At 55.0% G+C, this 22,260-nt stretch overlaps 2 long non-coding RNA genes across 2 annotated transcripts in view; both read right to left on the reverse strand.

The window, feature by feature from the left end:
* LOC142065152 (uncharacterized) overlaps positions 1-22,260 on the reverse strand; it is a 76,452-nt gene that overhangs the window by 47,951 nt on the left and 6,241 nt on the right. Inside the window, exons 3-4 of the long non-coding RNA XR_012663301.1 lie at positions 17,738-17,929; positions 17,370-17,479 (exon numbers count right to left, since the gene is read on the reverse strand). This is a non-coding gene — a long non-coding RNA (uncharacterized LOC142065152). The remainder of the gene's footprint in view (positions 1-17,369; positions 17,480-17,737; positions 17,930-22,260) is intronic.
* LOC142065153 (uncharacterized) lies at positions 776-3,516 on the reverse strand. Its single transcript, XR_012663302.1, has 2 exons — positions 3,279-3,516; positions 776-1,057 (listed from the first exon to the last, which is right to left on the reverse strand). It is a non-coding gene; the product is annotated as an uncharacterized LOC142065153 (long non-coding RNA).

Genomic DNA, 22,260 nt, shown 5'->3' on the forward strand with positions numbered 1-22,260 from the left:
AACCGCGGCGCGCGCCAATACGTGCTGCTGCCTGGGGCATCGCTTTGCTGCGGGTCAAGTCAGATGCTCTCTGTAAGAGCGAGTCAGGGTAAAGGCAGCAGCAGATTTCTTTTCTGCTCATTTTAACAAAGGCTGGACGGAGCCCATAGAGGAAGGCACTACGCGTCTTGCTGGGTTTGTTTCCCGGCCTTCTCGTAAGCTGTCGCGGAAACTTGCACGAGGAAAGCCTGTGCAAGCTGATGATGACAGCCACACACGGTTGAAGAGGGAGCAGATGGTGAGAGCAGAGGTACGCGCTCAGGCTGTGCGCTGGAAGCTAATGCTAATGCTGCAAAATAAAGAGTGGATTTTCTTTTTTGGGTTTAGGTGAGCGCTAAACATTACATGTGCGTGTGTGCGTGTGTCTCTCGCAGGTTTTTGTCATACACCCCACCCTCCCACCCCAAAAAAACAACCCACACATGCCACGCGTTAAACAGTGGTTTTCCATTGTACTTAGACGTGCTTACATAGGTGTGTTGGTTTGTTACTTTTTTTAATGCAGAAACAGCAATACGATAGATTTAATACAGCTAGCAGTTAGACGGGTGTAGCTTTAGAGCGTCGGCTGTTTACAAAGCAACCGCACACCTTCTTTAACTCACAGTTTAAACAAATGAACTTGCAGTGCATCACACGTGCTTTGTACAGTCACGTTCCACACGGCAGGTCAGATGCTTCACCCTGCCTTGTCCTTGTTCCCCTGACTCCGATGGGACCGCCGAGGCCATCCTGGGGACAGCGCCGCTTTCTAGCAGCTGGGTTGCTTGCCTGGACGCCCCACAGACAAACAGTCATTTCCCCACTGAACCTCTTCTCAAATATTTTCCTACCCCTGCAGGCCCCACGTCCTTTGGTTCATATTTCCTTTTTTCCGGGCTTTATGCACAGGACCGATGATTTCCAGAAATAGAAACAGAGGCTGATTCAGTCCAGGCTAAACATTCTCTGACCTAAACCAAACTGCCTTCGAAGAGATAGCTGTACTGTAGGCACCACCTCGGGAACAGAAGTTGCCCTGTCATAAAAAAAAAAAAAAAAAAAGAAGGAAAACAAGGCATTTCAGGCTGAGGAGGCTGAACGGTGTGCTGGGGGCGGTGGGGAGTTGGAAAGAAACAGTTCAGACGATCAGAGCGAGCTTAGCGTTGCAAAGCGTGCCATTATTTTTAATTTGGCAGTCAGAAGAAAATAGATTCCGACACTGATTTCCTGTGTGCTGCGGGAGTTCTCGCCTCAGCATTCCTGTGCACCATTTTACTTTTGTGTCCCGTCTGCTTTGCTTTTGCGCTGTAGCTCTCCGGTTCTAGCTACGCTTCCCACCACCCCCGTTACTCTTTGACAAGCCCAGCTCTCACTGCGCTTCCCTTCCCGTATGCGCGTGCAGGGAAAAGCCCGCGCGTCTGCCACTACAGGACACGCTCTGGGAGGCAGGAGAGATGACGACGCTCCCTGACAGAGGACACAGCTGAGGGGCGGTCCGCCGGGGCTGGGGAGATGGCAGCACCTTCCCTCAGCTGCCCCATCCGAGCACGGGTGCAGGTGAGCGCTGAGGAGAGACAAGCAGGCAGGAGCCGCAGAGCGAGAGAGAAAATAAAATTCACGGGTGGGTGCTACTTACGTCTCATTTGTAGCGCAAGGGATGAATTCTCAGCACATTCTTGGAGCTGCCCCTTTGGGACTCACGGAGAAGAGGGAGGTTGGCCACGCGGTGCAGCCCAGCTCTGCTTCCCCTAAATGGTTTTACTGTTCAGGTGTTGCCCTAATCTGGCCGGTACCCCTGCAAAGAGTTTGGGATTTCTGCTGCCTCTCCGGGCCAGCCGCAGACCCTGACTTCATCGCAGCGAATGACCCTGCACTCCTCAGAGCGGTTGCCGAGTCACATCCCGCTGCCTTCCCTGCAGAACTGGAGACCCTTTTTCAGCCCTTGCCCCCTCTTCTCTCAGCTCGTTGCCCATCCCTTTTTCAGGGCCAGCACCGATCCTGCCTCCAGCTCGCCCTGTCTCCACCTGCGAGCGCCCAACACGAGCTAAATGTCTCCTCAAGGATGCACGGAAGAGACGCGCAGGCAACCCAGCACAGACCCCCTGCAAACATCTTCTTTCCATTTTCTTTCCTCTCCTGACACGAAGAGATGACTTAGGAAAAGCGTACTGCTCGCATTTCACCTGCACTGCTTCTACTTTCACTTTCGCTCTCCTTGGCAGTAATTAATAGCAGTGGTTGGGGAGGGCTGGGGCATTCCCCCAAAGCGGCTGCAGTTACATCCGGGCGGTTGTGGCACTCCATTAGCTTTGTCATTTTAAATCTAAATCTTCTGGAATTGTTAGTTCTCGTCAGGAATCACCCGCACCTGCAAATTTTCTTAATGCCTACGCTTGAACCCAGCCACTGTTTAACAGCTCACCTTTATTTCTGTTCATTTAAGAATCTAAAGCTTCGTTTACTGCTTGGGTTGGAAGCAGGAGCTGTCGCTGCCTCTGAACTTTCTAACAGCCCTGTTACAATTTCAGTATTACCCACTCCCAATTTAGCTTTCCAGTTCAATTTTCATTGTAGATTCTAAAACTGTCCTTATTTTGTTTCTGATCAGGAGTCATTAATGCCTGCAGTTGATGTAATAACGGCTGTATTTAGATTGAGCTATTAATGACTCGCAACTCTATTTATGGCATAAAAAAGGACTGCCTTTATTTTTTTTTTAATTACAGATTAGGAATAATGACTGCCTGGTTTGCTCAGTAATAGCTGCGATTAAATTTAGTCACGACTCCTCCCTAAATAAAATGTATTTATTTGCACTCTAACAATTTAACCTTCCCTTTACCGGTCAGGGGCACCGACAAGTGCCCGTGCGTACCTCCGCTCCCCCTGCGCCGGCTCCCCAGGGAACAGCCTCTTACCCTGACCAGAGCCTGCAGCGGCCCGTTGTCGTCCCAGCTCCTCGCCCTCGAGAAAGCGGCCACCTGAAGCGGCAGCAGATCCGCTGCTGCCCAAAGGGGACGGAAATGGCGTGGGGTAAATGATAATATGAAATGATAAATGAATGAAATGATCTCACAAGGGGGAAGAAAACCAGCAAAGCAAAAAACAAACCCCAAACAGAACACCATACCACTAAACCGTCTCACCGCCCCCTCAGCGCCCGAAACAACATCCCGGGAGAAAAAAAGCACAGCAGGCCACAAGGGACCTTTCTAGTACAGATGCTGCCAAAGAGTGCCAAGCTCTGGAATCCTTACCTCAGGCAACGCCTCCGCTTCTCTAAACGCCAGAGCACGCCTGCCCGGGGGGCTGAGACAGCCCCAAAGCTGCGACCGCCCGAGGGAACACGGGAGCACCGACGGCAGAGAAGCCCAGGGGCAGCAAGAGCTGCCCGAGCCCCGGCTGGGGCTCTTCGACCCCCGGGCCCCGCCCCCGCCCTTCCCACAGCGCCCCGCAAAAGGGGCGGGCCGAGCCCACCCGAGGGATGAAGGCTGGCAGGGTGGCAGCAGAGAGCAAAGTGCACCGCACAGCACCAAAGTGGGTGGGTGGGGCCAGGTGGGTCAGACATCAGACGGCCCGCCTGCCCATCGCCGGGGGCAGGGCCCGTTGCTAAGAGCGTGGCGAGGGGTATCAGGACCGCCCTCAACGGGCTATCGCAAGGGGTCAACACCTGTCGCTAGGGGCTGTGCCTACACGGTTCCGGCCCCCACGGTGACGTCACCACGTAGCGTGCGGGGGGTCACTAAGTGGCGTGGAGAAGTGAGCGCGGCAAAATGTCGCTACAGCCCGTGCACGGCTGCTGGCTGCAGTACCGCAGTTTGGTCGCACGGTGGCAGCAGAGAGCTAAAAGGTCGCCACTGCGCATGCGCGGCTGCCCACCTGCGGTACGAGGGTTTGGGCGCTTGGTGGAAGTAGGGGGCAGAAAATAAAGCGCCACCGCGCATACGGAACTGCCTGGCTGCAGTACCGGCATCTGCTTGCACGGTGGGAGCAGCGACCAGAGGAAAACTTCAGCCTGGGGAACGGGCAGCTTCCCGTCTGCAGTACCCGGTTTTGATCGACCGGTGACTGCCGCGATCGGGTAAGGGGCGGGTGGAAATCTCTACCAGGGTAGCGCAGCTCCCGCCTGCAGTCCCGGGGTTCGGTCGCTTGGTGGAAGCAGCGAGCAGAATACAAAGGGTGGCCACTGCGCATGCGCGGCTGCCCACCTGCAGTACCGCTGTTTGGTCGCACGGTGGCAGCAGAGAGCAGAAAGAGGCGCCACTGCGCATGCGCGGCTGCCCACCTGCAGTACCGCTGTTTGGTCGCACGGTGGCAGCAGAGAGCAGAAAAAGGCGCCACTGCGCATGCGCGACTACCCACCTGCCCTACCTCGGTCTGATCGCACGGTGGCAGCAGAGAGCAGAAAGAGACGCCACTGCGCATGTGCGACTACCCACCTGCAGTACTGCTGTTTGATCGCACGGTGGCAGCAGAGAGCACGAAGAGACGCCACTGCGCATGCGCGGCTACCCACCTGCAGTACCGCGGTCTGGTCGCACGGTGGCAGCAGAGAGCAAAAAGGCGCCACTGCGCATGCGCGGCTGCCCACCTGCAGTACCTCGGTCTGATCGCGCGGTGGCAGCAGAGAGCAGAAAGAGGCGCTACTGCGCATGCGCGGCCGTCCACCTGCATTACCGCGGTTTGGTCGCACGGTGGCAGCAGAGAGCAGAAAGAGACGCCACTGCGCATGCGCGGCTACCCACCTGCAGTACTGCTCTTTGATCGCACGGTGGCAGCAGCGAGCACAAAAAGACACCACTGCGCATGCGCGGCTGCCCACCTGCAGTACCTCGGTCTGGTCGCACGGTGGCAGCAGAGAGCAGAAAGGCGCCACTGCGCATGCGCGGCCGCCCACCTGCAGTACCGCGGTCTGATCGCACGGTGGCAGCAGAATGCAGAAAGAGACGCCACTGCGCATGCGCGGATACCCACCTGCAGTACCCGGGTTTGATCGCACGGTGGCAGCAGAGAGCATGAAGAGACGCCACTGCACATGCGCGGCCGCCCACCTGCAGTACCCGGGTTTGATCGCACGGTGGCAGCAGCGAGCAGAAAAGGCGCCACTGCGCATGCGCGGCTGCCCACCTGCACTGCGAGCGCTTGGGCGGTCGGTGGAAGCAGGGGCAGAAAGTAAAGCGCCACTGTGCATACGGAACTGCCTGGCTGCAGTACCGGCATCTGCTTGCACGGTGGCAGCAGCGACCAGCGAAAAAACTTCACCCTCGGGAACGGGCGGCTGCCCGTCTGCAGTACCCGGTTTTGAGCGCTCGGTGACTGCCGCGAGCAGGGTAGCGCAGCTCCCCCCCCGTGCTGTTCCGCGGTTCGGTCGCTCGGTGGCAGCAGCGAGCACAAAAAGGCGCCACTGCGCATGCGCGGCTGCCCACCTGCAGTACCGCTGTCTGATCGCACGGTGGCAACAGAGAGCAGAAAGAGGCGCCACTGCGCATGCGCGGCCGCCCACCTGCAGTACCGCGGTTTGATCGCTCGGTGGCAGCAGCGAGCACAAAAAGGCGCCACTGCGCATGCGCGGCTGCCCACATGCACTACGAGGGCTTGGGCGGTCGGTGGAAGCAGGAGCAGAAAGTAAAGCGCCACTGTGCATACGGAACTGCCTGGCTGCAGTACCGGCATCTGCTTGCACGGTGGCAGCAGCGACCAGCGAAAAAACTTCACCCTCGGGAACGGGCGGCTGCCCGTCTGCAGTACCCGGTTTTGAGCGCTCAGTGACTGCCGCGAGCAGGGTAGCGCAGCTGGCCCCCGCTGTTCCGCGGTTCGGTCGCTCGGTGGCAGCAGCGAGCAGTGACACATCGTCGCCACTGCGCATGCGTTTGTTCTGGGTGCGGTACCGCACTTTGGCCGCACGGTGGCAGCAGGGTCCACCATCGCCACTCCGCATGCGCGATTCCCGGCTGCCGTAGCACAGCACGGCGGCAGCGGCACGACGTCCGTGACTCTTCTCTGGGGCAAGACCCGCGCCGGCTCTGGGTCACGTTCGCCGGGATAACGGAACTGTTACTGCGTGCGCAGAGCTCATGTTTCTCTGCACCTTCCCCACTCCCGCAGCCCCAGCAGTGTCAGTCGTTGCCTCCGCACCGCCCACCACCAAAGTGCCTCGAGCATTTTAGTCCTTCCGTCTCGACTGCTTTAAAAATCAGGTGGCCGTTACCGTCCTCCCTCCTGCCCCACTCACCCCCACCCCACGCCCTAGGGAGGAGAAGCAGCACAAACGACCTGGGGAGAAAGGTCCCCTTTCCCACCCCCCACCCCCCCCGGAGTGAGCCCCATCAGTTGCTGTAGGCCTGCGGCATCAGGGCTGTGACAGGGAGAGCAGCAAGTCAACAGGTCCTAGAGGGTTAAAGAAGAAAATCAATCAGGGGAACACAGCTGCCCTTCCGAAGGCAGGCTGCCTGGGGTGAGGGGGGCAGCTGTGCGTCAGGGCACAGGGCAGCCAGGCAGACCAGGTGCCAGTGGCTGACCTGCAAAGGACTTGTGCACTGCTGAGCCTTGGGCTTCGTTGGCTTGGCAGCGCCTCGCCTCGCCTCTGCACTGCCAGGACCCTGCTCTGCTCATCCTGCGTAAGCATAAGGCTTCAGCGAGCACAGAACAGGAGGCCAGGGAGAGGGAGGACGTCACCGGGGGAAAAAAAGTCATGCGGGGGGGCCGTGTCAGGGGAAAGCGTTTGGGAGGGCACAGACACACGCAGAGGGAGGGCGGGGGAGGAGGCGGACACCGCTGGACAGGGGCATGTCTGGGCAGACACGCCATGGGGAACATGCATGGGGATGACTGACACCAGGGGGTCCCCCCAGGATAATCCACAACGGGCAACTCACCTGGGCTAACCTGCAGCAGATGATCCGCTCCAGATAACTGACCCGCTCCGGAGAATCCATTCCAGAGAAGCCCCAGCAATGCCCCTCAAACTGCCGGTGTTTCACCCCAAATTTTCCCCAGTTTAGGGTTTTCGGTGGGTTTATTTAGTTTTGGTGATTTCCGGTTGGATGGTTTGGCTTTTTTTGTTGTTGTTCGGGTTACTTTGGTTTTGTCCGTTTGGGGTTTTTTTTTTTTGCTTTTCCATAAGGTAAAAGTTGGGATTGCTTTTCCAAACGGTTCACTTCCGGGTTTTTTTCACCCTTTCCACAACATTGAAATTGGCGATTTTTTGCTTTTGTGCATGAGAATGGTTAGCAGGGTTCCGCCCCCCCACCCCCGCTTTTTCTACCCCCCTCCTTTCCAACTGCACAAACCCAGCAGGAGTGGGCTTTCCCAAGAGCCCCGAATTGTTTTCTTTCCCCCAAACCTGTTTGGGGTTTTTCACCCCCCATTGCAGACCCAGACTCAGGGACTTTGGAGTGTGTGTCTGCCCTGGCAGCAGCTCCCAGGCTGCCTACGCAGCCCCAGAGGGGAAAGTCCCCATTTGGGGGAATCGGCCCCAAATCGGGATGGGAGAAGGAGAACGGGGAAGGGGCAGCATTTGAAAGCGCTTTTGTGCCTTCAGTTGATTGGGGGGTGGGCTGTGTGTCTAATTTTTAAATCTTCTCTATAAACATCTCTATCAACGTGGTTTCTTTGCATTTTAAAACCTTACATAGCATAGACATTTGCACTATGTGTCTACTTACACATCCTTACGGAGTACATCTATATTTTATATACACTATCTGTTTTACATTTACATACAACATCTGTTTAGACTTAGCTATTATATTTACACTTACACCTATTTAGGCTATTTACACTTACACAGAATATCTCTTTACACATACCTGTTTAGACTTCCATATTAACACGTACATGAAACAGCTATTTAGGCTAGCTATCTGCTTACTTACCCTTTGACACTTCAATCTTTTTCGACTTCTCTATTTAGACATCTACTTACAGTTATACCTCGGCTTATTTCACTCTATATAACCTCTATTTAGATTACAAATCTACTTAGACTATGTAACACACACTAAGCGTAGATGCTCGCTCTAGTCAGACTTTCTTCTGCTTTGAATTCCTTCATCTATCCTTTTCACTTTAAACTCCTTTATTTTTTGATCTAGATATATAGACGGTCGAGTTACTTTTGTGTTTTAAAACCCTGCATCTCGATGCAGAATTTTTGTATCCCGAAATCCGTTATATAATATAGGAGAGATAAGTTCTTATCTCAAAATCCCTTTATGCATCTATAAATTAATATTACACATGTCAATATATATAAGAGGTTTTTGTAATAGCCCCCCTGAATTTTCAGGCATTTTGGGGCTGTAACCCCCCTTTTTGGGGGGGAACCCCTACATGACGCCCCCACTCACCTGTTCCTCTGACGCATTATCAGCTCCCCCAGTGACACCGGGGCACCCCACATGACATCATCACACCCCCCCCAGGACTCCCCCAATTTTATTCACCCCCAAGAAGGGCACTAAACAAGGGAACCTGCTCCAACCTGCAGCTCATTACTTTAATAGTGCCATTTACAAAGGTACACGCACACCCCTCCCACACCCCCCAGAAAAGGGGGAGCTCTGCTAAAATCTAAAAGGTGGGGCAGCCCCCCCAAACAGCTGCAGCCCCCCCCAGCCCCTGTCCGCAGGCTGGCGGCTGCCCCACGGCAGAGCAGGAGCGTGCCAGAGGACGGTGTCACGTCTCTCTCGGGCTCCGCTCGGACATGTTCCCGCACTGGGACGGGCTCCCCGGGGTGACAAACAGCCCCGGTCCCTGGGGGCCCCGACTCTCCCCACCGGGCAGCCCTCGCGGCCGCACCTGCGGGGCACCCGCTGGAGACAGAGCCAGGAGCCTCCAGGCAGAGGGATGGCCCCTTACCTTCACCACGCTTAACAACCGGCAGGCATCTCTTGAGCATCACGAGACACTTAGACGACATCTGAAAAACAGAAATCCCAAACTATATTTCAGCACGTTAATAAAATAGCACAGAAGAAAATGGAGGAGCTCAGTCAGCATAAGGGGTAGGAAGGAAATTGAGCCGCAGCAAGATTCCAGGCAAACGGGTCACGTCAAAACACAACACATCCTTTAAAAGCTAGAGTGATTGGAACGCTTGAAAACGGTATTAAGACTAACCGATACCATTTTGAACAGATCCTTCGCGTAACACTGAACGCTCTGGCTGGTGCTGGAAAACGTCACATCCCTTCCTTACGGCACCGCTGCGGGGAGATAACCCCGTGAGGCTGCGGGGCAAAGTTGTACCGGAACCGGAACCTCCGCTTACAGACCCACCGCAGCAGCTACAGCCCTCGCCCTGCCGCCGCACGTCTTGCTGCCTGGCTCCACGAAGCCTGAAGTGAAGCGTGTCAAACTTGAAAGAGTAACGTAAAAAATTAAGAATAAATCTCAGTAATTCACTTTGTGCTGAGAAGGCGGGCGCGTGTTTACGCGCATCCAATATGAGCGTCTAGGCTCTAAAAGCTTTCCATTTTCCTTCTGCGTTCATTCAACTCGCACAGCCGTTCACGCCCGCCATAAGATTATCTATCTCCAAAATACACAGCAGCAACGTGACTGGGGGGTTTTGGCGCGTTACGGAGTCGGGAGGGACGTCCGCCCGGCTGCCCCGCCCAAGAGATGCTGCTGAACTGCCAGGGAACCGCGCGTCGAAAGCGAGACTGAAATAAAATACTTAAGAGCGCTCCCTCAAAATACCGGCAGGAAACACCCCCCCACAACATTCAGTCGCCCCTCATTAAATATTTACAACAAATACCTACCTGCTTAAGTACACCTAACAAATCGTACCCTACATCTGCTTGGCAGTTACAGCTGAAAGAGCGCAAGTCACGTCGTAAATCAGACGATGTTAGCTTTTTTTTAAACTTTCATTTATGACGGAAGAATCGGTGAGTGAAGAGATCCCCGATACAGTTTTACTTTTTTTGGGGGGAAAAAAATAATACCACAACAAAAAACCACACAAATCAAATCCCCTGTGTTGCAATACATGGGGCTACCAAGAAGGACCGGCAGACCTGCTAATGCGTTCGGCTGTACCGAAGCATGCAGGGGAACCGCATTTTATGGTATCTCGACTGTTACAACTGAGAACCCAAGCACTACCAATGCCATCAACCTTTGGAGTATGTGCTGTGCTTGGATCTCCGCAAGGACCATGGATTTTTTTATCTTTAAAAAAAAGCAATACTTTGCAAGTCTTGTGCTGATGAGTTCTGCTGACAAAGACACTGTCTCTAAGATGCACTCTGATGGCAAGTTCATAGAATGCAACCTCACTGAATAAGAAATATCTCAATTCTTCAAAATCTCTTCCTAACAAAAGTCACACCGTGGGGCTTTCAGATGGGTCAGATTATGCATCCTTTCACAACAAGAAACACACCAGCTAACCAGGATATTCTTGCAGTGGCCAGGTGCCTCTTCATCATGTAAAAAAGGAAAAAACCCAGAGCCAGCAATAAGTATCACACAGGTCAACACAGATCTCTTCCAGAGCACCCCCCTCATCAAAACGAACATGCCCATCGGCTCACCTGCTCTGCACAGATTCCAGCATCACACCCCGCTTCCGTCATCGCTTGTGGCACCAAACGTATCAACACACAGTAAACTACCGTTACGCTCGTGAGAAATCACCGCCCCGTGACTTCCTCATTACTACCCAGCTCACTTCTAATGCTCATACGCCGTTCCAAAGACGGCCCACGTGTTACCTACAAAACTGAAGAGCTCGACGACGGACCACAGCATTCTCTGGTCTTAGATGCTGGCCGCTGCCCCACCTTCTCAGACCTCTCATAGGCGTGCGGCAGCAGCACTCCGAGCCTGCCAGCGGCACCTGCAAAAAGCCAAGCGAAAAGGCACCTCCTGAGATGCTGCCCGATGCCACAGCCTGCCCGCACCGATCCCCGTCTCGCACCCCTTTCCCTCGACAGCCTCCCACCCGGCCTACGTCACTTGCAGCTGAACACGGCACCTCGCCCGCCGTCCGTAACACCCAAACGACACGCGTTGCTTATAACTTCACCAGCAACACAACACCTCAGAAAAGAGCTGCTACTTCAGCCCACCAATCACCACTCGCCTTGCTCGACTTGCCTCCTTTGCTCATTGCTACGCTACTTCAAACCCGAAACAAAAGACAAATGCAAGGAGCAACGGAGTCATAGAGCCATCGGTCACATCTTCCCTCTATATACACCACGCACCAACTCACCCGCTTACATCGGTCCCCTCAGTTCCCCTCCGTCGCCCTGCACGACTCGTCCCTCGGCATCTCCAAAACCAATACGAAACAAGTCGCCTGGTTGCACAGCAGTACCTTAACTGTTCCTGAACACCGACTATAACCTGCCATTAAAAACAAACATATGACATCAAACATGAAGCCCTACGCACGTACAAGCTTGAACACCCTGCAGAGGTAATCTGCTCAGCTGAACTCTAGCTGCCTCTCCCAGATAGCCGCGGTCACGGCCTCCGAGCCCACAAAACGTCACGGTGATTACGGTCCTTGCCTGCTGAGGAGGGCCACTCCATCCGAGATGACGGTACCACCTTTCCCCCAACAGCCTTAGCATAGCAACAGATGAACCCTAAGCTCTCATCGCTGTGCCACCTACCCGACTCTACACGGCCAGCAAGGCGGCTCCGAGCCAAACTCACAAAACGCACACACCAACGCTATGAGAAACACTACAAACTGCGCGCCTCCGAGACGAGAGAACGCTCTCGGCAAACACAGAGACAACTGGACGGAAGAGCTCGTCCAGCAACAGGACCTGCAGAACCCTGACAGGGATGCAAGGAGGCCCTAACGAGATCCAAAATGATTAGAAGAGCGTCAGGGCCCGTGACAAGAAGTTCCTCTCAAAACTGAGAGGGAGGAGGCACAAGAAGCCCAGCTACAAGACCTAAGAACGTAAGGATGCAGGGAAGAAATCACGCTCCCTGAAAACAGACAGCGACAGAGCAGAGCTGTTCACGCATCTGGGAACGACGCCGCAGACGACAACTGCCCAGAAACTCCTCAAACATCAGAGCGATCCACGCTTTAAACTGTAACGCAAAAAGAAGCACCCGATGGGCGCCGGCCCCACAATTAGAACCTTGCCAGCCCCTAGGGATAGCGCTGTGCTCCTGAGAGCAAAGAGAACAAAGTCACCAGCCCCATGCGCCCCCTCACTGCGACCCAGCTCGCCTGAAATGCTCCTCAAATAGCCTTCGGTCGCATCTTCCCTTTAATCCCGCACACGGACCCGCTGCCTTAGTGTGCTCTACTCAGCTCTGCTCCATCACCCTGCACAGCTCCATCTTCATCCTCTGCAAGAACAGCATGATAGAACAAGTCACCTGGACGCACAGCAACAGCTTAACCATTCCACAGGTCTTGCTTCCACGTAGGAATACCATCTAGAGCCCAACTACTGCATGCCATTAAAGGAAATACCTTCAATCAGATGTTAAGCCCCACGCACGTACAAGCTTGAACAGCTGAGAGGTGCCCTCTGCTCAGCTAGCACTCTAGCTGCCTCTCCCAGGCAGCTACGGTCATCCCCTCGGCACCCACAAAACACCCCGGAAATTACCATCCTCGCCCGCTGCCAACGGCCACTCGCTCCGACGAGGGTTGTACGGGCGTTGCCAAAACAGTCTATGCATATTAACATTAACCATATACTCTTATTGCTATTCTTTCCCCCGCTCTACCATTGCTACACCCCCAGGCGGAGCAGCTCTGACACAGGCATCGACGTGCACGGACCGACACCGCTCACAAATACTACAAGCGACGCGATCGAGGCACCTAAGAAAACTCTCACCGAGACGACGGACTTCCGGCCCAGAGATGCCACCGGGCGAGAAGATCTATACGGCAGCGAGGAAGAAGCTATAGCATCCGCAGAGAAGTCACCTACCATCATCACCTGCAATAAAACCATATACCCACAACTAGGACGATGTACGAGCGACAAGCCACTCTTAAAGACCTCAGAACGTTCAGGTGCAGGGAACAGGTCCCAGAAAAGGGCTCTGCGTATTCAGACTGCTCCTCAGCAGCAGTATTGAGGCCGCCTTAATCACCGCTGCAAAAAGATGACCTTCTATAAAGGTCTAATATTTAAGACACAAGACAAATCTATGCAGTAGACTTAAAATGCGGGAACGGAAGCTCTCGGTTACCATTATGCCGATGAGCCAGGGCTTGCAAAACCCTCAATATTGCTACCTAGGTGCCTGCTCAGCACGGAGAACAACAGACACATCGAGACCCGAGTACAGTAAGGAACAAAGACAGACTACAAAATCCACACAACAGCACAAGCACAGGCAGGAACTCCCCTGCCTGGCAGATGCTTCTGTTTTGCAGAAAGGACACCACAACCTCTCTCGGCCCAAACGTGTCCGGTCTCTGAACGGTACCCTCCGCTGATTTTACAACCCCTGCCCGCCCCACCTGCGCTTCCCCCAACCGACCGGCCACCCGCACAAAGACCGCATCGGCCCCTCAGCTTCCCTTCCAAATCTGGGGGCTCAAAAGCCATCCTTTAAAAAGGCCACACAGGCTACGTAGGATGGGGCTGCGGTCACACGGATACTCTTCATCTCCAAACGTGCGGTGCCATCACTCAGCATCGCACCACTCAACGCCGGCCACTTCCGCAACAACAGCCTCCTCGGAAGCGCCGTGAACTTCCGCTCCCCCACGCTCTAATGAGGCTGGATGTCGTGGCCGCCGCCACCTACGGTGCCTAGAGAACCAGAGAGACAAGGCGACCCCTGCGCCTGGAAGCGGCCGCCCGCTCACAAACAATTCCACACCTCAAAAATAACAGCTGCTACGGCTCCCTGTTCATCGCTCACCTTGCCCAACGAGCTCGGGGCAGACATCCCGCTTTGCATATAGTTTTGTGAGTCCCTTCATTAACTAGTCACATAGGTGCTCACACTGCACGACCCCTCCGTTGTCACGTGCTGACCTACCTTCTCACGATGCTCTGTTCGCCCCCTCCCTTCCGTGTCCGGCTCCCTACCGCGCATCTGCACCAACAGCCACATTCCAGACTCATCCTTTCCCCTACCGTGCCAACACGGCTCCGCTCACCTCCCAGTCCGTGCCTCCCGGGTCAGTGGCCACGTCAGGTGCCTGCTCGCATTCTCGGTCCGTCCCCGATGGCTGGGGAACCGTCACCTTCAATGCCGGGCCCACTTCTGGGGAAATACGGAGAGGCATACAGATGTTGGACACTGCTTTCCAAAAGCAAGAGCTCACCACGCAAAACAAACTAACAAATCCTTTTGACTGACTTGTTCGGCAACACAGAGACCCCAAAGGCAGAAATCCCAGACGAGTGACCTCACAGCCCGCCCCGTCACAGCACACGACGCCATCTGCTCGCCTTTGCCGTCACGCCTCGCTCGACTGTCCTGCTTAACCCTCGACCTGTTACTTAAACTGCAAGAAAAAGTCAAACCACGCAACGCACAAAAATCACAGTTCGTGTCAGATGACTCAAGCACAGGCGGACACTGATAGGCCAAACACCAAAAGCAGTATGGGAAGCAAACAGGCGTGGCTGGTGTAGCGACACACTCTCCCTTTGTAGGTAACTCACTCCTGAGCGACTCCATGAACAGCCGCGTGGAGAACCTCTCGGCAGACAGCACGCTCGAGTGGCCGCGCTGACACAACTTGCACAACGCACAGGCAAAACTGGTGGAAAAAATATAAGGTTCTACCTTCAGTCAAGTCAAAATTCCTGGAAAACAAGACAAAACAAACAAAAAACCTACCACACACAAAAAAACCCAACAAACCACAAACAAAAAAACCCAGACAAAACCATAACACCCCCACAAAACCAAATAATCCAAAACACACTATTAGACCATCTTGCTACCCCTGAACACCCAACAAAAACTTACTGACCCAAGGGAAAACAAAAGCTCGTACAAGTGTACTTTCTAATATATATCTGCTGCTCAACTTTGACTGCTCCTTAATCTCTTACCTCAACCAGAAACCTCCCCATCTCTGAATGTCAAAACACACCTACCCAAAGAGCTTAGACAGCTCAAAACCTGCAACCAACTCAAGGAACAGTACCAGAGAAGCCCAGGAGCAGAATGAGCCTCCCGAAAAAAGGCTGGGGCTCATCTACCCCAGCGGAATGGCAAAGCAGAACGAAATCTTTTAAGAACCCCTTCTCAAAAAATATCTCTGGTTATAAAGTAAATCATTTATTGTAAAGCCATCAACCGTTCGGAGTCACCTCAACGCTCTCTCTCGCTCAGTCCCTTAACAGAACTAGATCAGTCTCAAAGGACAAAAAACACGAAAAGAAATGTGGAAATACACAAGCGTATCGGGAACCGTATGAAGCAGCTAAATTAACACCTCAGTAGCTGGGGCAAAACTAAATTGTAAAGGACAACAAAAAAACACCCCAGGAGACACATGGATAAAAACAGATGAAGGCTCTCTCTTCTCGCAGAAGCTCAAGAAGAGACCTGAGCCAACGGTACACAGCTCTGGGGTATCGGATACCGAAAAGAAACATACTCGAGACAGAAAACAGACTGCTGTGGAGCACAAAGGTGGCTTTGGCAAAGGTTCTGCCAGGACAAGAGTCACAGTTACAGGGAACGGACAGCGGCCGGCAGGGGAAACGCCGTCGGCGTGGAGGGGCCAGCGGGGTAAATGCCGCCCTCAGCTAACGCTGCGCTATCAAGCCTTAAGCGAAAACTGCAGAGTAGTTACAGGACACGGGCATAAGATGGATGCTGAATATCACTTGATGGTCACAAAATCTCATGGGGATGGGCACCACGTAGTCTCATGGACACCCCTTAGACCCAAACGCTTAACGAAAGACGCTTCTTGCCAAAACACAAGCTCGACGAGGAAAAGCCAAAGCTGATGTGGGGGCAACTACTAAAATCTCAGTACGTGAGCAGGCATTACTTAAGATGGTGCGGTGGTTCTGCCGGGTCCGTCCAACCTGAGCAACGGGTTCTAATGCCTGTCCAGCAGCGTCCATGATCTCTCTCACGGCCTCCCACGTCAGAAACCTCCCCTGCCCAGGACCGCGTTTTGCATGTTCCACCCCTCCCCATCCCCGCAATGAAAATCAAACACAACAAATAAGCAGTCTACTTCATCTTCTTGGCCTCCAAAAGAAGCTTCCTTCCTCTGCTGAGCGTCGACACCAACATCCTCGTGCCGTTCCTCAAAAGCAGGCTGGTCCTCGGGTGCCCGTACTGCCAAAAGAAGACAAAACGATTATGCTCTTATAACGAGCTCCATCATCCTCTCCTTCAGGAAATCGAGTCCCGATTGCTACATACCAGAAGTTTGTGCAGTAGATGGCCGAGGCCAGCCCCGTAAATGAAGCACTCTGTGACCCTGCTTTCTCTTTTGGCCACAGCACCCGCCACTGGGGAGCCCCAAACCCCTTCGTGACTCCCTACGAAAACCAGATACAACTAGTTCAAAACATCTGGCAGGTGAGAGATGACCGACAAACACGTACAGCCCACCTTACCCTCAAACCAGCCAGAGAGCTGACTTCCTCCCCCACTGAACTCTCATCTTTGACAAATTCACCAAACAGAACAATGTTTACACTGAACAGAACAAAACCCTTACCCTCTGACACTCTGAAACGGGTTTGTGCACCCACAAAATATATATATTCATGATATCGACCCACGTACCACACTTCCTCAGGGTCAGCCCCACAAAGACAGGAAAACGCCCAATGCTCTCTCCATGGATACCCCGATGCTCCGCTCCCTTCTTTGCTGCTCCTGTCACGGGAAAACGCTGGGAATAAAAAAAGGTTCAGAGAAGCAAAACAATAAACAATAGGGAGAGGGACCAGCGCAAAGGAATAGAGAGAGGAAGAGATGAACAGGAAGGACAGACAACCCCATCCTGAGCACAGCCTCTGGGAGAGGGAAAGAGGAAACAGCAACCGTTATTACCGCAGATGAACCCTGACCAAAGCCTCCTTCCACAGGGGCTTCTGGACACACCGCTCCTTCCCCGCGCTACTGCTACGGGCCCCTGCGCCGAGGGGGAATCCAGTGCAGGCAGAGAGAGGCGGAGAAAGAACAAGTAGCCACAGGCTACAGGACAGAGAGAGGGAGGACTGAAAAGACGGGGAGGCAGGGAGCCACTCAGAGCGAGATGGAGAAAGAAGGTGCGGGGGGGCGCAAAAAAAAAAAAATATAAATTTTGCAGCAGGTAAGGAAAGAGAGGGGGCCAGGGGAGAGACAGGGAGGGCCCAGGACGCACAAGAGAGGCAACGGGGCCCCACTGGCCCAGGACTCACCGCGACTCTCGCTCTCAGCGCTGCTGGCACAATTTAGCCGTTCAGATGCTTCTTTCCCCTCCTCTCCTCCCTGCCTCTTCTGCAGCTCCAGACTCTAGGCCGACCTCCACCTAAAGAGGATACGTGGGTGTCTTACCGCTCTTACGAGATGAGGCTTCCTCGGCACGTAGCCTAGCTCGCTCGTGCCCTACACGCCCGTACCCAACTCCGGGTTACGCGTACGGACCCTGCGGTGCACGTTGGTGGCCTGGCCCGCTGCGGACTATGAAGGGGGATCCTTCCTCCCTCACCTGCAGGGACAGGCTCTCTCTTGCCTGCAGCAGGAAGGCAGCTGGCAGCCAGAGCGCCTTCAGTTTCTTCTGCTTTACCTTTCGTTGGCGTCTCCAGCTTCAGCCGAGGCAGCTCCTGTCCACAGCCGGGAAGGGCTCTGTGTGTCCCTTTTCGCCCCGGCGCTGCGAGGATGGCAAAGCCGGGCAGAGAGAAGCCACGCAAGCCTGAGACGGCCGCAGTCGACGGCGTCCCCGGGGGAAGGACAGACAACCACGTCCTCAGCACGGTCTCTGGGAGAGGGAAAGAAGAAACAGCGACTGTCATTACCGTCCATCGACCCTGACCAAAGCCCCTCCTTGCGCAGGGGCTTCTGGACACAGCGCCCCTTCCCCGCGCTACTGCTACGGGCCCCTGCGCCGAGGGGGAATCCAGTGCGCTTGAGGGCCGGCTCGCTGCCTTAACGACAGCGCCTGGGGGCGGCCAAGGGCTACGCAGCACGCTTCAGGGGAGGTGCCGGGGCTGGGGGCAGGCGCACGGGGCAAGGGGGGGCCAGGGGAGGCTGAGCGGGAGCTCCGGCGAGCCGGGGAGGCGGCCATCATCTGCGCCCTGGGCAGGGGGAAAAGGTCCTCCTCCTTTCCCTCTTCCCTTCTGTCAGCTCCCGGGGAACTCACCGCTTCTCGGGGAGCGGCCGCACCTGGAAGCCCCCAGAAATCGACACGAATCCAACCCCAAAAATACACCGCGCCTACCGTACGCGGCACGGCCGCCCGGCACCCGAGCACCGGAAGACCGCGCCTCCCGCCACGCCCCGGCGAACCACGTGACAGGGCCGGCAGCCACTGCGCCAGGACTACACCTCCCGGCATGCTCTGCGCCACAACACGGCCGCCCGGCAGCCGCGCGCCGCAAGGACTACACCTCCCGGCATGCTCTGCGCCACAACACGGCCCCTCGGCAGCCGCGTGCCGCAAGGACTACACCTCCCGGCACGCTCTGCGGCACAACACGGCCGCACGGCCAGCCTCCAGGCGCACCACCACAGCTCCCGGCACCCCGCCAGCCCGCCCTCCCCGCTCTCGGACCCTGCGGGCCACCGTCCCTCCCGCCGATGCACCCGGAAGCCCCACCGAGCCCTCAGCACAGCCTCGCTCTCCCCACCGCCCGCTCCGGCTCCGACCCGGCGCTGCCCCGCCGCAGCCCTCCTCGGGGCTTGACCCGGGACGCAGCGCTCCACCACCCAGCCCCCGCTCACCTCCTCCCTCGCTACAGTCGCAGCCCGCTGACGCTCGGCCACAGCTCCGCTCCGCCCTCGGCTCACACTGGCCCCCCGGAGCCGGGCACCACCCCTTTTCCAGGGAGGAGCCGGCACCATCAGCCCCACCGCCCGCACCTGGGGCTCCTCCATCCAGACCCCGCCCACAGCTGAGGCGCAGCAGCAACGGGGGGCCCCCTCCCCTCACCCCCACAGTGCACCACCTCCTCCCCTGGGCTCCATCACAGCCCCTTGCCCCACGCAAAGGCAGCACAAACGCAGCCCTGAGGGCAAAGGAGAGGGCAGGTGTTTGTGCAGGCACCCACGTAACAAGTCCCAGGAGCCATTCGTGGGTCAGGGTCCCCAACGCTCCCCCTGCCCCAAGGCCACCTCGGCCGCCGTTGCCGCAGCCGCACAGAGCTGGTGTTGGCTGCGATAGTGCTCATTTTCTCCACAGTAGCTAGGAAGGGATACGTTTTGGATTTATGCTCAAAACACCGTTAATAATGTAGAGATGTTTTCGTTCTTGCTGAGCACTGCTTCCACAGTCAGGGCCTCTTCTGGTTCTCTCAGTGCCCCACCAGCAAGTAGGCTGGGAGAGGACACAGCTGGGAAAGCTTTCCCAGCTAACTGACCAAAGGGATATTCCATACCATTTGACATCATGCTCAGCACACGCAGCTGGGGGAAGAAGGGGGAGTCCTTGGGGGGGGGGGGGGGGGGGGGGGCAGGGGCTACGGCATTTCTCTCCCTAAGTAACCGTTACACATGACAGAGCCCTGCTTTCCCAGAGGTGGCTCAACACCTGCCCGCCGAAAAGGAGGAGTGAATTAATTCCTTGCTTTGCTTCCACGCACAGCTTTTGCTTTACCTATTAAACAGTCTTGATCTCAACCCATGATTTTTCTCACTCTTACCCTTCCAGCTCTCTCCCCCAGCCCACTGAGGGTGGAGCGAGCAAGCAGCTCCCTGGTGCAGAGTTGCCAGCTGGGGCTAAGCCACAGCACGCGCTTGTCCTGGTTTGGCAGGGAACAGACCGTCCGTCGCCTGGCTCCTGGAGCGACGGGCTGCTGGGCAGAGGGGGAGGCCACCAAAGGTGAGGAGCAGGGCACAGGACAGTAGGAAGAGAGAAGAGAAGAGCGGCATCCGGCTGGACGGGGCGGGGGGGACGTGTGTGCGGGTAGTGAGAAGGCACGAGGCAGGGAACAGGACGGCCAGAGAAGGACAGGGAGCCTGACGGAGGTGGAGATAAAAGCAGCAGAGAGAGGGGAAGAGAGGCAGCAGAAAGAGGGAAGAGCAGGACACAGACCAACAAAGAAGGAAGAGGAGCAGGCTGGAGACGCACAAAGAACCTGGGGCAGGCAGCACGACAGCGAGGGAGGAAAGAAGAATAGGGGCAGGAAGCTGGACCGAGCGCGATGGAGAAAGACAAGATAAGCGACAAGAACAGGGCAGAAAGGGAAGAATGAAGCCACGGGGACAGGGAGCCGAGACAGCCAACGACAGAGGGAAGGGGCCGGGGAGGGAACACCACAAAACAAACCATGGGGCTACGTGGTACAGAGCACGAGAAGGGAGAGAACTAACAATTAGGGACAGGGAGCCAGAGAAAAAAAAGAAACGAAACAACACCAAAGGGAGATGGAGAGCAAAAGGAATCGCAATGCGTACAGAAAGAAGAGAGAAACAATTCTAAAATAGGGACGTGGGGAAGCCAGAGACTGCAAGATGGAGAAAGGACAAAAGCTACAGGGCAGAGAGGGAAGAATTAACAGACACAGAGAGTCGGGCAGAAAGAGATGGAGAAAGGCTAAAGATCACATGGCCAACAGGGAAGAGAGGGAGGAATTTTAAAAACAGGGGCAAGAAGCCAGAGAGAGGGAGAGAGAGGCAACAATAAAATGGGGACAGGCCACAGCGCAGCGAGGAGAGAACCGATGAATAAGAACAGGAGACCAAGGAGAACACAACGTAGAATGGAAAAAAGGAACAGCGGCCCAACAGGGAAGGAGGAATTAAAGATCAGGCACCGGGAGGCAGACAGAGACAAATGAAGAAACAAGTGGAAAAAAAAACCAACAGCAATGGGCTACAGAGACAGAGGGAGGAAATGAGGAAATAAAACATAGCAGCAAGGAGCAGGACAGAGAGAGATGAGGACAAACAAACAGCACGGGTCTACGTGACAGAGAACGTGGAATTGGAACACAGAGAGAGGGAGCCGGACAGAGAGGGGCCGAGAGAAAATCTAGACGGGCTACAGCGGGCAGAGGCAGGAATTAAAACCTAGGGACAGGGAGCTGGACAGAGAGAGACGGAGATCACAGGGAACAGCAGTGGGTGCAGGAAGAACACGAATTCATGAACAGGGAAAGGGAGCTGGACAGAGAAGAACTCAGAAAGGCAAGAACAGTAGCAGGGTACAGAGCAGAGCAGACGAATTAAAAAGCGCGGCGGGAGCGTTGAGGCAGACAGAGAGAGATTAAGAAAAAAATCACAGGCTACGTGGCAAAGCAGGAGGAATTCAGAAACGGGGATGGCAACCAAGGGAGAGTGAGCTGCTGAAGGATAACGGGCATTCAAAGTGAGGGACGGGGAGCTGGGAAAAGCGAGGCAGAGAAAAACAGAATCACAGAGAGAATCAAACAAAGCCAAAAAAGAAGAAACTGAACAACAGGAACAGGTGTAACCAAAGCGATGAAATCAACCAGAGACGGTGTTCCATTACGGGAACATGGAGCGTACGAATCGGTGTATCCGTCGATCTGCATTTTAGTCACTAGGCGATCGTTAACGTCAACAGAACAACAGACAACGTGCTTCTGTCAGAAAAGGATGACAAAACGCGGTTTCGTGGAGCGGACTGAGAAAACTAGCCAAGGCCGCCAAGATTAAGAGCCAAGAAGGCAAAAGGCAATTCTGGCAGGGGGAGATCGCGACCACCGACTCACGGACCACCACCGAGCCTGCGCAGTAATTTACATACGGAACGAGCAAGTTTGTACCGATCAGTAGACAGGACAATAATGACTATGTATGAATACCTAAAATTTTGATCTACAAATTGTACGGGAAAGGTGTGTGAGGTACGCACGCCAGGAGGAGTGATCCCCCGTGCGTCTGGCGCCGTGAATAAACAACGCCTGCTCTTTAATACTAAATTGGCGTTGAGGAGTCATTTCCGATTTTACCGCGTTTTTTGGTAACAGTTTTCGCACCCCAGATGGGAACCCGCTTTTGAATATTGACAGATCCGCGGGACCGTGGGACCTGCAGCTAGCCCCAAGGAATTCTCGGGGAGAGCTTCCGATCCCCAGGCCGGAGAATTCTGAACAAGATCCCCTGGAGTGAGGTAAACAAGGCATTCTT

The sequence above is a fragment of the Phalacrocorax aristotelis genome, chromosome 16 (genome assembly GCF_949628215.1).
Source record: "Phalacrocorax aristotelis chromosome 16, bGulAri2.1, whole genome shotgun sequence".
Lineage (NCBI taxonomy): Eukaryota > Metazoa > Chordata > Aves > Suliformes > Phalacrocoracidae > Phalacrocorax > Phalacrocorax aristotelis.